This window comes from Anabrus simplex, chromosome 6 (genome assembly GCF_040414725.1).
Source record: "Anabrus simplex isolate iqAnaSimp1 chromosome 6, ASM4041472v1, whole genome shotgun sequence".
In the NCBI taxonomy this organism is placed as follows: Eukaryota; Metazoa; Arthropoda; class Insecta; order Orthoptera; family Tettigoniidae; genus Anabrus; species Anabrus simplex.
Window position 1 is genome coordinate 256,472,034 of NC_090270.1, and position 14,475 is coordinate 256,486,508.

The window sequence follows — 14,475 nt, forward strand, 5'->3', positions numbered from 1 at the left end:
CTTAGCGCGGTTACGGTGAATGAAGCCTAGAGTGTTGCTGCCCGCAGATAGTAAATTTGTTGTTTAAGGAGTACCACCCTTCTGATATCTGCTTTCTACATTGCTCTTAGGAAAGCCAATAGAAGTTATTGGAGTTATTGGAATAGTTATTGACATATTTACTATCTTCCGTATATAATATTTACAAGCAATTTCAAGTCCTTTTTTAGGTATGGAGCTTTCACATTCTGACACACCGGTGGCACGGAAAAGAAAGAGGATTAGGACAGCACTGGGGTGGGCCTATATCATGTTCCGTGCGGTTCGGGTCACCATGTGCCCCGAAACATGTTACTCTTATCCGTCGGTGCGAATTTCCCAGAATTGCGAAGTAAGTAACTACGTCCTAGTTACGAATTTCTGTTAACTAATGGCAACATAGTGTTCCAATTGAAGTGAAGGATCGAGGCATACTGCTAGTTTTGATCGGCCCACCGGTGACCAAATTATTTCCGGGGTCATTTCTGTTTCACGCAATTGTTGAATCGGAACACTGTCGCACAGGTAAATACGCTGGAATGTCTCCTCAACAATAACGCACACAACAAGTGCACTTGCATTGTTTAGGATTTCATACTAGGGAGTAAACAAAGTCAAATTCGTCAGGTCACCGGTGACCCGAACCGCTAATAACTAAAGGCAGCATCGGGTCACCGGTGGGCCGATACGACGTAACATTAAGTCATCGAAACTCACTGCCGCAGGGAACGTGTTAAAGCAGCCGTGAAACAGCTCTATACAGAATGGATGGTGGCTGATAATCGCACACTGACGCCAACTGGTCATATTCAGCGCCCAGAAGTTCAGCTGCTGATACGTGGATTTTGATGGCATGGAATCGTATCCCTGGAGACCTCATACGGAAGAGCTTCAGGAAATGTAGCATTTCTAATGCTATGGATGGCAGCGATGGCGACATTTTGTGGGAAGTTGATGGTGATGAAAATTCCGAAGTTGGTACTGTTGATGATGATGATGATGATGATGATGATGAATAAACTCGTTGGATATCGTTCTGGTAATATTTGTTGATTTTTATTTGTATTTTCTAATCATTTGATGTGTGTTAGTAAAGACTGTAAATAATTTTGACTTCACTTTTTTTTTAATTTTTTTCTTCCAAAATAAGGGTGCGGATCTTATTCATTGGCGGGTGGTATTCAAGATTATACGGTAACGTTATTATTATTTAAAAAAATGAAAAGCAGCTGTAATTTCATTATAGGGTGCAGTGTGTCTGATTGACCAAGTTATGAAACATACGCGGTGTTATAATATTATTGATATATTCTTACATTGCTTAGTTATAAAATGAGTAGGATAACCCATTTTTATGAATAAATTTTGGATAAACGTACCTTACATGATATTGCGAATGAGGCGCAATGTGTGTGGGAGATCACTTTGGTCCCAACATGCTCTGGAGAATGCTCCGGGACTGTTACGCTTACAAACAACACTAAACAAGTTGCATTTACTCCATAGTATTAGTAGTGCTGCCCTATAGGAAGCGAGATCAGTTGCACCTGACTGAAGGTTAAAAAGACTGTATAACAAATTTTAAAACAAAACAAAAAAAAATTGTCAAACCACTTGTGTTTATCAGCAAGTTCAAGCAACAGCCTAGCAACGTAAGTTGAAAAGAGCAAAATGCTATTCTTTGTGGATGTGTATTAATTACTCATTGTTGTATGCAAAAATAGGTATGTATGTACTAGAAATATGGTCACATTTGAAAATTATAAATTTTAACGCATGAAAATGACCATGCCCATACTTTCCATCTAATTCTCTACAGTATTTGCTTTGCTCTTTACACCTGCAACAGAATGAAGCATTCAACGGTAACAGAAGGCATTCCTTGATCCACGTACTGCACAATGCATCTGCTGAACAAATACTTGGATGATGATCATGATGATGATTTGTTTTGCTTTAATTTTCTTTCCTACTAAGTTTGCTTCAGAGGTATAAGATTTCCATCCTTCGCTGCTATCACAGCCTCTGTCTTCTAGAATCCACTAAGCTGCACTCCAGGATGTAACCCTCACTTGGCATTCACCAGATCTATACATGTCTTTTGGACTGCCAAACGTGTTGCTTGATTCGTCACATTACATGGTGCTCTTTCATTGTTTTAGAGTCCTCAAGTGACATGTTTTGCGTCACTGTATTTGGCAGCAAGCATTAAATTTAATGATCCTTGGTTTATGTGGCACTGCTCGCCCATGGAATCCAACTGTTTAAATCTCCCGACAAATGGTATGAATATTGGCATTACTTCCAGATACTAAATAATGTATGAGATCACTTTGCTTTCCTGTCAGTGGGTGTCCACTCATTAACGGCAATGTAGTGTATTTTTTTTAAAAGAGTTTAAAACACATATTCTATTTTCCTTTTTCAAGTAGTATTTAACAATCCTTGTTCTTGTTTACTTTGTTATCATAAACAGCAGTTGCTTTTGAAATATTCAGGTGATTTTATTTAAGAATATTTTTGTTTCAGTTCAAATATTCAAACAAAGTAGTTTAACTCCGTCTTTTCCCACCCTAAACCTCAGTGTCTCCACATTTTTTAAAACTACTTTAGCATTTGTAACGTCAACTTTCTGGAACAACTTTTTTTTTGTCAGTTGTACTCAAAAAGACTGCAATGTCTGAGCATACTGTAGCTTCTTTGTTTATGACAAATTCTCTTGAGCTGAGAATCAGTAATTTTATTAACTTTCAACTTGTAATATTTCATAATGTACTGTGTTAGTGTCCTACAAATACACTCATGTTCATAAAAAACAGAACACCTTGAAAGACTAGAGATAGGAAGTTCATATTCACAGGACATGTTCATTAGTATGTTCTGCAGAAACAATTAGCATTTCTGTCACCTAGGTTCAGAATGTGTCCTGTTGCCTAGTAGGTACTGGGTCCTCCATAGGCACTGATAACTTGTTCCATGCGTGATGGCATCGATGTGTATAAGGCATGAATGACGGTCCTGGGTATAGCCATCCATGCTACATTCTCCTGGTTCCACAGTTCATCTTTGGTATTTGGCATTGGGTCACAGGACCGAACCCATCGTTTCACCATATCCCACACATTTGCGATTGGCGACAAGTCCGGTGATCGGGCAGGCCAGGGCAATAGTCTGCTATACCTGTGACAACAAGAAGGCACGTGTTCATGCAGCAACATGTGGTTGCGTATTGTCCTGCTGAAATATGATGTCTGGGGTGTTTTCCAGGAAGGTTATGACTACGGGTCGCAGTGATGTTATTCACGTAGGTCAAACTGGTCAAAGTGCCCTGGACACGCACCAACTGTGATTTGTTGTTGTACCCAATAGCACCCCACACCATAAGACCTGGAGTTAGCGCTGTATGTCTTGTGCGAATGCATTTAGTGTGATGCCTTTCCTCCTGTCTGCAGCGAACCAAAATGCGGCCATCATTTTCAAACAAGCAGAACCTGGATTCATCCGAAAACACTACCTACTGCCATTCCTGTCCCCATTGACGTCATTCCATACACCATTACAGTCTAGCATGTTTAGGCAGAAAAGTGGACGATGCGCCGATAACCCAGACTGTAATATACGGCGACGGACTGTCACTGCTGATAGTGTACAACACTGTTCCACTGTTGCGCCAGAGCCAAATAGGACGCAGATCTGTCCTGCAATGCCATTCGGATGAGGTGTCGCCTCAGGGGGGCGTGACCAGACCCATCTCTTCATGTTCTATGGCCTTCTGTTAACCAATCTGTACACACCCATTGCACTGTCGACACACTTTGTCCATCACGTTCTCTCATGCCAATAATTCGCCCTCTTTCAAACTCACTCATTTGACGGTACGGTTCTTGCATACGTCTGCGAGGAATCCTGCATGTCTGTTCAAGTCACACAGATCCATTACCTTCAGTTTATAATGACAATGAGAGCCGCAGGCACATTTTACCAGACGGTCGTGGTGCGCCAAGATATCGATGTGGTTCTTGAACCTGAGGGCCGACATGGTTCAAATGCTAATGATTTTGTCAGAACATACTAATGTGCATGTCCTGTGAATATGAACTTCCTATCTCTAGTCTTTCAAGGTTTTATGGTTTGTAATGAACATGAGTGTAGGTATGAACTGGTGTTGACTTTGTTGAGCATTGTATTATTTTCCTTATGTATACTGCTTGCAGTTCTCATCATTACTTTATACAATGTAATTTTGTTTGGAACCATGTGCATTCTATACCAGGATGCTGTTTTACTTGTACTGTTCTGTGGTGTCATGTGAGTGTTTCTTTATAAATATTGCTAAACTCAATTTCATAAGTGTTGTATTGCATCATCCCAAGTGAAATTCCAAGACCTGTGAGCCCAAAAATTGAGACGTATAAAATGTGTGAAAAATAAGTGTAAACTTGTTGAAAACTTTATTAAAGGACTTCACATAGATCTGTTTTTAGATCCAATGCGACAGGTATTTCTTTAATAAAATAATTATTCCTTTAAATAGAATATTATGTATTTTCCACCATTCAATACTTAAAAAGATATCTATATATATAAAATAAGAGTTTTGTCTGTACATTGCTCAGAATTTGAAAAGAATCGTATTTCTGTATCGGTCATATCCATCTTAACAAGGAAATGATTTTTTTACTTTTCCGTAATTTATGTATGTATGAATGTATGTATGTATGTATGTATGGACACACATCACGAGAAAATGGCTGAAGAGAATTTAATGAAAATCGGTATGTTAAGTCGGGTGATGAGCCGCTACAATCTAGGCCATAAATCATTTTACTCACGCTGAGTGAAATGGTAGTTTAGGGGAAGGCCTAACATTTAATTCTTGAATATTTATATTATTAGTGGTCCTATCGATAAATACTACGTAACTTAGGTTATATAGAATTAAATTTCCGATCATTTATGTCATACATTGTTACCATACCGGCTTTGATAACACAGATATTCATGAATTGTATTTTTGTTGCCAAGTCCATCTCAACGCCAAGTCACGGGGAAATGGGTTAGCAGAATTTAATGAAAGTCGGTATATAGAGTCGGGGAATAAGAAACTACAGTCTAAGTTATAAACAATTTTATTCACCATGGATGAAATTGTAGTTTAGGGGAAGGCACCTGAAATTGAATTTTTAAATACCTATGTTATTCGTTCTACGAAAAGTACTACATAACAAAAGTTATAGAGAATAGAACTACAATTTCCGACCATTTATGTAGTTTTGCCGCACCGACTATGGTGAGAGTGGTATTTCAGAGTCGGAAGAAAACTAAATGTGAAGGCCAACAATATTGAAAGCGCATAACATTGATCAACAATAACATTACGTTAGTCATTGTTTGTTGTGATGTTCTTTGTCTTTTATGCTGTCGCTCAACTCCGATAGATGGGATTACTGCTGCGTACCGAATATAACAGCCTGACTAAATATTGGCAGGAAATAGCTAGGGAGTTAGAAAACTTTCTTCTTTAGCATGGCATTCCTCTGGTTCATACATTTTCTGATACCGTACTGCTGGTACATAACACACTGGTTCATCACAGTATTCCAGCTATTTAATCCCCACCCTGATGCGCTGTTTAGCATGAGAGTGTGCACACTTAAGGCAGAAGCTCACTTAGTAGTAGTAGTAGTAGTGATATGACCTGGTCTAGAATTACAATTTAGACACATTCCAAATTATAGCACCACAATTCACTAAATAATTCAAAATTCAACCCTGAAAAGAGCTGTTTCTTAAAAAGAGCTTCTTCCTCTTCACTTATATTAAATTCTACATTCATTTTATTCAAAATTAGCAGTGAAGAGGGGGTTTCTCCTCTGGCTTGGAGGCCTCCAAGTCAGGTGGATTTTTCTGCCGCCAGTGTAGTGAACTGAGATTTTTCCAACTCATCGGGCACTCCTAGGCATAGGTTTTGCCCTGGGACTCGCCACTATTCAACTCCCCCTCCCCCCGGAAAAAGACAAAGAGTGTTCACGGATAATGGCTGTCTGCGGCCTGGTCATTCCATCTATGGAAGTTTGGACTCTTAGAACTGCAGCGTAGTACTGTTCGTTAAAAGTGAGAAAATGTGTAGTTTTTCATTTGATCGAGTATGTCTTGTGAAATCATTGCTTTTACTCCCGCCATTCCTACTGATGTCATTGTAATGACCTATGTTCATTTCAGTTGGGGAAACCGCTAAGAAAATTCTTTCCGAGGATGTAAAAGGCAGGTGGAGAGTGTCTGCCATTATAATGAAATTCCCCAACCTGATTGTGACTGATGGTAGGCAAGCAGGCCTACCATTACAATGAAAATTCCCTAACGCAGTCTTCATATGAGAAAAGATGTTTGGCGATTTCTCCGTCGCGTTTCTAGGGTAACGTTAAGAGCTATGCAACTTAATACGGTCTTGCTCATATGTACACTACCTTACCTACAATTCTGTATACAATAGAATTCCGTAGCAAAGCACGGGTACATCAGCTAGTAAATACATATATTAGAGTATGTTTCACTCTATTTGACCTTCTTCAGCTGTTAATTAGAATATGTTTATTTAATGGTATTCATCATCATCATGATCTGGAGCTGTTTCCAACCAAAGGCTGGATCTGCTTGGAACATAAGCCTCCTCAACGTTCCTCTTGCTTAGATGCTCTTCTTTACACCTTTCAGCCACCTGTACCTCGGTCTTCCTCTAGGCCTCCTTCCATTTACTTCCTTTTCTAACATCTTTATTGGTATCCTCTCTTCTCCCATTCTCTTAACATGCCCATGGTATTCATCATTGTAGTTATTTGTTTGTCAGTAAGAAATCTTCCGCTCTTTCTATTGTGTGTTGTAGAACTTAAATGGATACTGTATTATTAACTCATACTACTTGAGGATTACATCAGTAGTTTGGCTCATGCTGGTTTGAAAATGCCAGAAAATGTAATTCTTATTGTCCGAGTGGCATAGGTGCTGTTTCTTCACCCATCCTAAGGAAGGTTTAGGGTTTTATATTTTTACAAGCACACTCAGAATATTTTAAACAAGTCTCAGGCCTATGGTTGTAACAGAGTCCTACATCCACTTGACAGGCGAGAACCTGGCAAACGAAATGAAACTACCAATATAAATGGGGCTTATGGAAGAAAGAAAGTAGAACTGTCTGAGTTAGCAAAGAAGATGTATCTGGATGCGTTACTAACAAGTGTTACTAAGGGAAAGGCAGAGTACGGGATAGGACTGTTCATCAGGAATACTATCGCACACAAAGTTTCTGTTAGGCACATAAGTGAGCGATCGATGTGGGTAGATTTGGCACTTGGAGGAATTGGTATAAGAATTGTCTGTGTATTCACCTTGTGAGGGTGCAGATGAGGATGAAGTTGACGAGGTTTACGAAGCATTGAGTTTCATCATATTCAGGGTTAACAGCAAGGATGGGATACTGCTAATGCAGGATTTCTGTGCAGGAGTTGGAAATAGGATTGAAGGTATGAGAAGGTGATGGGTAAATGTGGGGGATATGGAAGCTAATGAGGAAGGGGAAGTGTTTACTAGACTTCTGCGCTAGTACAGAATTAGCAGTTATGAATATTATGAATACATTCTTAGAGTATAAGGCTATGCACTACTACACATGGAAGGAAAGAGGCACCAGATTTATAATAGACTATATGATATCTGACTCTGAATTCAGGAAACCTGTTAGGAATATGCAGGCATTCTAGAGAATTTTTGTGATGATACAGACCTGATTCTGATCTGTAGTGAACTAAGTATCTGTGAAATATGTGAAATGAAATGAAAATCCACAGCCTGTTTCCACTCATTTCACTGGGTCAGGAATAGGATGAATAAAGTCCCAATCTAGCAGCGAGAATAGGAATTGTACCGGCTGGCGAAACCTGTCGCACTTCTCTGTGGCAATGATTAATGAATGACAGACAAAATGAAATTATGTTGGAGAGTGTTGCTGGAATGAAATATGACAGGGAAAACCAGATACCCGGAGGAAAACCTGTCCCGCCTCCGCTTTGTCCAGCAGAAATCTCACATGGAGTGACCGGGATTTGAACCACGGAACCCAGCGGTGAGAGGCTGGGGTGCTGCCGCCTGAGCCATGGAGGCTCCAAAAAGTGAAATATGTCTGCAGACAAATAAGGACAGAAAGTCTCCAGGACAAGGAAATTAGTCAGAAGTACATGGAAATGGTTAGCGATAAGTTAACGATAGACAGTAAGCAGGTTCAAGATGTGGAAAAAGAATGGGTGACATACAGGGATGCTGTAGTAGAAACAGCAGGGCAATGCCTTTGAACTACTATGTGTAAAGATGGGAAAGAGCAAACATCTTGGTGGAATGATAAATTGAAGGCAGCTTGTAAACGTAAATAAAATGCATATTAGAAATGGCTCCAAACAAGGACTGATGCAGACAGGGAATTGTACGTATGTGAAAGAAACAGAGCAAAACAAATCCTTGTTGAATCGAAGAAGTAATCATGGGAATATTTTGGTAATAATCTGAAAAGACTTGGTCAAGCAGCAGGGAAACTTTCCTGGACAGCAATAAAAAATCTTAGAAGGATGGAAAAAAAAAAAAGGAAGTGAATCATGTTTTGGGTAAATCAAATGAACTTATAGTAGATCCCAGGGAATCACTGAATTCGTGGAAGGAATATTTGCAAATCTTTAGGTTGACATCACGATTAACCAAGCTCATGGGGAAGAAGATAGTGATGCTTCTGATGCTTGAGGAAATGAAAAGGATGGTAAATAAACTCCTTTGTTGTAAAGCAGCAGGAATGGGTGAAATTAGACCTGAAATGCTGAAATATAGTTGGTAAGTCAGGGATGAAGTGATTTCATAAAGTAATGAAATAAACATAAAATGCTAGTAAGAAACCTTCTGATTAGACTAAATCAAGGGAACAGAAAGGATTACAACAACTTTCAAGGTATTTCATTGATCAATATACTTAAACAACCTTCGCGGCAGTTTGGAAGGGAGAGTGTGATCCGTGGTTGAGAGTAAGTCAGGTGAAAACCAGTGTAGTTTCAGACCACAAAGTGGCTATCAGGATCAGATTTTCAGTATACACCAGGTAATTGAAAAATGCTATGAGACAAATAGACAGTTGTGTTTGTTTCATAGATCTAAAGAAGGCATATGACAGAGTACCAAAGAAAAAATGTTTGCCATTCTGAGTGGATTATGAGATTAATGGTAGCTTATTAGTCAAAGGCATTTATTTTGACCATTGGACTGCAGTAGGAATTGATGGTAGAATGAGTTCTTGGTTCAAGGTCCTTACAGGGGTTAGACAAGGATGTAATCTTTCATCTTTGTTGTTCCTTATTTACATGGATCATCTGGTGAAAGGTATAAAATGGCAGGGAGGGATTCAGTTAGGTGGAAATTTCGTAAACAGTTTGGCCTATGCCGTCGATTTGGTCTTAATGGCTGAAAGCCTTCAAACTTGGAGCTTGAAAATAAGTGCAATGAAAGGTGGACCAATTATCATATATAATAATTTTTCTTTTACTCTAGAGTTAATAAGGAACAAAATCAAACATGAGATTCTTGTATTGAAAATTACCCTTTTCAAGACCAAAGTGATGTCAGTAGGGAAAGAAATAAAGAGAACTGAATGCCAGGTTGGGAATAACAAGACTGGAATGTTAGATCAATTCAAGTATTTAGAATTTGTATTATCCCAGAATCATAGTATAGTAAGCGAGATTGAATCAAGGTGCAGTAAAGCTAATGCTGGAGCTTACAGTTGCAATTATAGGATTCTGTAAGAAAGAACTCAGATCCTGGAAGAACCTATCTTTACATCAGTCTATTTTCAGACCAACTTTGCTGAATGGGAGTGAAAGCTAGGTGGATTCAAGTTATCTTATAAGCTAGAAGAAACTGACATGAAAGTAGCGAGAATGATTGCCGCTACAAAAAGGAGGTAACAATGACAGGAGGGTACTTTGAATGAATGAATGAATGAATGAATGAATGAATGAATGAATGAATGAATAAAGGCTAAGTTAGAAATGAACTTGATTGATGAGGTGGTACGCATAAACCAGCTTTGTTGGTGGGGTCAGGTGAATCAAATGGAGGAGAATCGACTACATATGAGAATTATGGACACTGTTATGGAGGGTAAGATGATCGAGGCAAATTACAAATAGAGGATTGCAAAGGCATTTAGTAAATTCACAGAGACTTCCAGATGGAACACAGAAGGATGTAATAGTCTAAAATGAAGATGGGTGGGTGTAATGTATGTATGGTCATTTTCCCAACCCTTAAAGATATGAATTCCCTTGTTTGACAAGGTGAAGATATTCTTGCCACTAACAGAAAGAACTAGTCCTCAAGCAAAGAACTTCCAGACAGGTAGAAATTATTTTAAAACATGTTGCTTTTGTAGCTCTTCAGGCCAGGTTACATGATCCAACTTTCAAGCCATCTTGATGAATAAAGAGTAATAACTTGAACACCTGCTAATGGTCTTCGTGGACATAAGCTATTTTACATAGTATTGAAACTATTGGCAGCTAGGCTGTCACATTTAAATATACTGCTGTTTTAAAAAAATCATTACCAAGTTGGTTAGATGCTCGATTTTGAATGAACCAGGTCAGTTATTGACCAAAAATATGGCTTCCGATTGAGATAGCTAAATAAAATTCAGGAAACTCAATCGTCAAAAATTACCAGCGTTTCTCCTCATTATGACATAGGCTCATAATTGAGTTTCCTGAATTTTATTCTATCTCAATCGGAAGCCATATTATTGGTCATGCTAGCCCGGGAGGGCATATGTGAGGCGGTCCGTTCCAAAATTCGTCTTATCCATTCAAAAAAAAAAAAATGAGTTAGAGGTAGCATTGCCTTTTTGGTGATGTTTGTGATAGTTCTATCACAAAATTAAGCACCAAAATTCGCCTTTTCCCATAGAAATCTGTCACCGAACTTAGGCTATTGTTCCATAACTCGCCTTATCCACGGCGCTATTCGTTCCAAAACTCGCCTTATACAATCAACCAATAGGAAGGAATAATTTCAGCATGTGACTCGCGCTACAATTAACCCACGTTTTATGCCAGTCTTTCCACTCTTTGAGTTGTTCTTGAACCGTGTTAGTCTTTCATGCAGTTTTGTGCTGTGAACAGAGTGTATTAAGATGACGGAAAATATTGCTCTTGTTGCGGAAGGTAAAGGGAGAAGAAGGAAGAGTGATTCTGATTCATGGAGAAAAACTAAGGAAAAAAAAATAGATAGGTATGCTATGAATGTTACATCCTAATAATTTAGGGTTTTTTTTTTTTTTTTTTTAATACGTTGCACCGACACAGACAGGTCTTATGGCGACGATGGGATAGGAGAGGCCTAGGAAGTGGAAGGAAGCGGCCATGGCCTTAACTAAGGTACAGTCCCGGCATTTGCCTGGTGTGAAAATGGGAAACCACGGAAAACCATCTTCAGAGCTGCCGACAGTGGGGCTCGAACCCGCTATCTCCCGATTACTGGATACTGGCCGCACTTAAGCGACTGCAGCTATCGAGCTCGGTATAATTTAGTTTTAAAATACAGTGAAACCTCATAACATGTTTCCACAGGGGACAATCTTATCTACTATAAGTATTGTCTTCATTAGTTAACGATTTAACAATTTCTCTTCTACATCTCAACTTTCTTGTCAGAACACTGAATACACAAACCCATAAGAACAAGGTGTTATAGTATTCACAAACTCGACGAGCTTCAAGGTCAAGCTACCTGCTTGTTATCTCGCAAACTTCGTCTGTCCTGTGGCCTAGACAAGAGATCATGGGAGGTTCACGTTTCACAAGGGATGGACAAAGAATGCTTTCAGGGCCGCGTAAAATGTTATCATGTTAAGCAATAAAACGTATGAGGAAGGAACGAGGTTTCACTGTAATGAGAAGTAGCATATTGTTGTATTATGAAATCTTAAACATCAGCAATTTTGCGGTATACAGTAACTTGATGAGAAATCATTCATTTTCATTGCAGACATGGGCCTACTTGTCCCCCAGACTATTCACAATGTAGTCACAATGGTCCAACCTTCAAATGTCTTAAATTGCGGATGATTGACATTTTCATGGAAACTTTTATGAATGTAACAATAAGATTCAACAAGATACACTCATTTTAAAGTATCTGAGTATAGAGAAGCCCAAGAGGGAAAGAATTGTCAAGGAAGGAAGTTCAAGAAAAGGTATCAGTGTTCAGTACTAAATAAAACTTGCTAATACAGAACAGTTTCACATTCAGGTCTGCCAAAAGACATTCTTGAATGTATTGCATGTCAGCAAAGATCGGGTTCAGAGGATTGCCAGAAATCACTTCACGACAGGAAAACTTCCAACAGAAAAGAGGGGAGGAGCTAGGATCAAACCAGAGTACACTGAAAAGAGGCACTCCGTGAAACATTTCATTGAAAGTTTGCAGTGTTGTGAAAGTCACTATTGCCGCAGAAAGTCACCGGTCAGACAGTATCTACCCGGAAATTTAAGCATCGCTAAACTTTACAAAATGTATAACAACAAATCGCCTGAAGAACTCGGAGTGAAGCGGTAGTTCTTCCGTGAAATTTTTACGCGTTGTTACAACATAGCATTCGGAACACCAGTTATTGATGCTTTCTCAAAGTGCATAGAGCTCAAGGAGAAAATTAAACTTGAAAGTTCGAACGTATCACTGAAGAATGATTTAATCTTGGAACTTAAGTACACAAACTAAGGGCTGCAGCTTTCTTCAAAAAGCTCCAAGAGGAAAGGGACAGCATGGCAATATTTTCATTTGACTGCCAAAAGAATCTTGTGAATCCAAAAGTTCCAGATCAAATTGCCTATTACAGTCGCCAATTGTACACCTATAATTTTACCATGCCAAGTTGACAAAGGAGAATGTTTTCACATACATATTGTACCCTGATGAGATAGGCCCTAGTTTCATGATTTTGTTTTTTTGAAGATAAATACAGATATATAGGAATATGAAATGAAATACAGTGTCAGTTTTGTGTGGATAGTAGGATTTCAACATAAGCTAGACATATCGCGACTGTCCGTCGCCATAGTTAAGCTTGTCATTATGGGGAGAAGGTTTCCTGGTCAAAAGATAAGAGGATTAAATCTAGAGCTCACAACAACAGAAGTAATGACTACGAGGAAGTGAAAGAGTATATATATTCGGACCAAGGGCGAGCAGGTGTATCACCAATACCGAGAATGTGACGTACCAGTTTTTCCACGCCCCGAGGCATTTGGTGTTGTCACGTTACAAGGAAGAGATTTCAAACTAACCGAAGCGGTGTTGACCAATAGGAAAATTTATCATAGGCCCGCAGATAAGCCAACATAAGAAAAACTCAGAGTGAACTCCAGTTAGCTTCTCCGATAACAATAATTAAATTATTCCAACCACATAATTGAATAGAGGGGATTTTTGTGATATCATTCCCGTGTTGATTAATTGTAATCGTAATAAATTAAAGTAATGAATTCATGGAAATGACCCACGCTATCTCGCCATTGGTCGAGATGAGCACGCCATCAGGGACGCCGAGTTAGCGCGCGAAAGGTGGAGGACAGAAATAAAGTGATATTTCTATGATCACCGAACGATAGGAGTTCAGAATACGACACATGAATGTGTATCGCCAGTGTATTAAGTAGGATAAAGCAAGAGATCCAAATCCACCTGCATATGCCGATTTAGGATAACCAACCCCCCTCTCCAGGAGATGACCGCGGATGACCCCGGCAGGAAACCATATCGTCCATAAAAGTCCAGTAGTGGAACCTCACATCACCCAGTCGTTTGAAGTCACCAGTTGTGACCAGTCGGACCTCACTCACTCAGTTCTTACCAGTCACCAGTCGTTATCGGTCACCAGTCGTGTCAGTCGTATGAAGTAGTTGAGACTCTGACACGTTGACTCTGTAAGTCAGTACCTCGGGACTCGTTCGAAGTCAGTTAAAGCTGAAAGTGCGTGAATTATTAGGAGAATGAATACGAACAGTGAAATTATCCATAGTACCGAGTGTAAATAATCAGTACAACTGTATGTTGAATTTAATAAATGTCATGTGATTGAATAATAAATAATTAACGGAACGCCGATAGTACCTATGGAAGGCAGTGTGCGGAGCCTGAAGTAAACACCTCAAGATAGACGGTGAATAACTATCCGAGCAGGGAATTATAGGAGCTAGGCGATTATCAAGACGGCTTAGAAATAAACCAGGAAGTGCCGGTTGAAGACGCGATACGCGCCGGTTCAAATGAACGACATTTCATCGTAATGTGTCACGACGTGTGTTTCAGGCGTATATGAAGAGTATATTGTGCGAGTGTCAGGGGTCTAGGAGCACCTATAAGTGTTTTTTT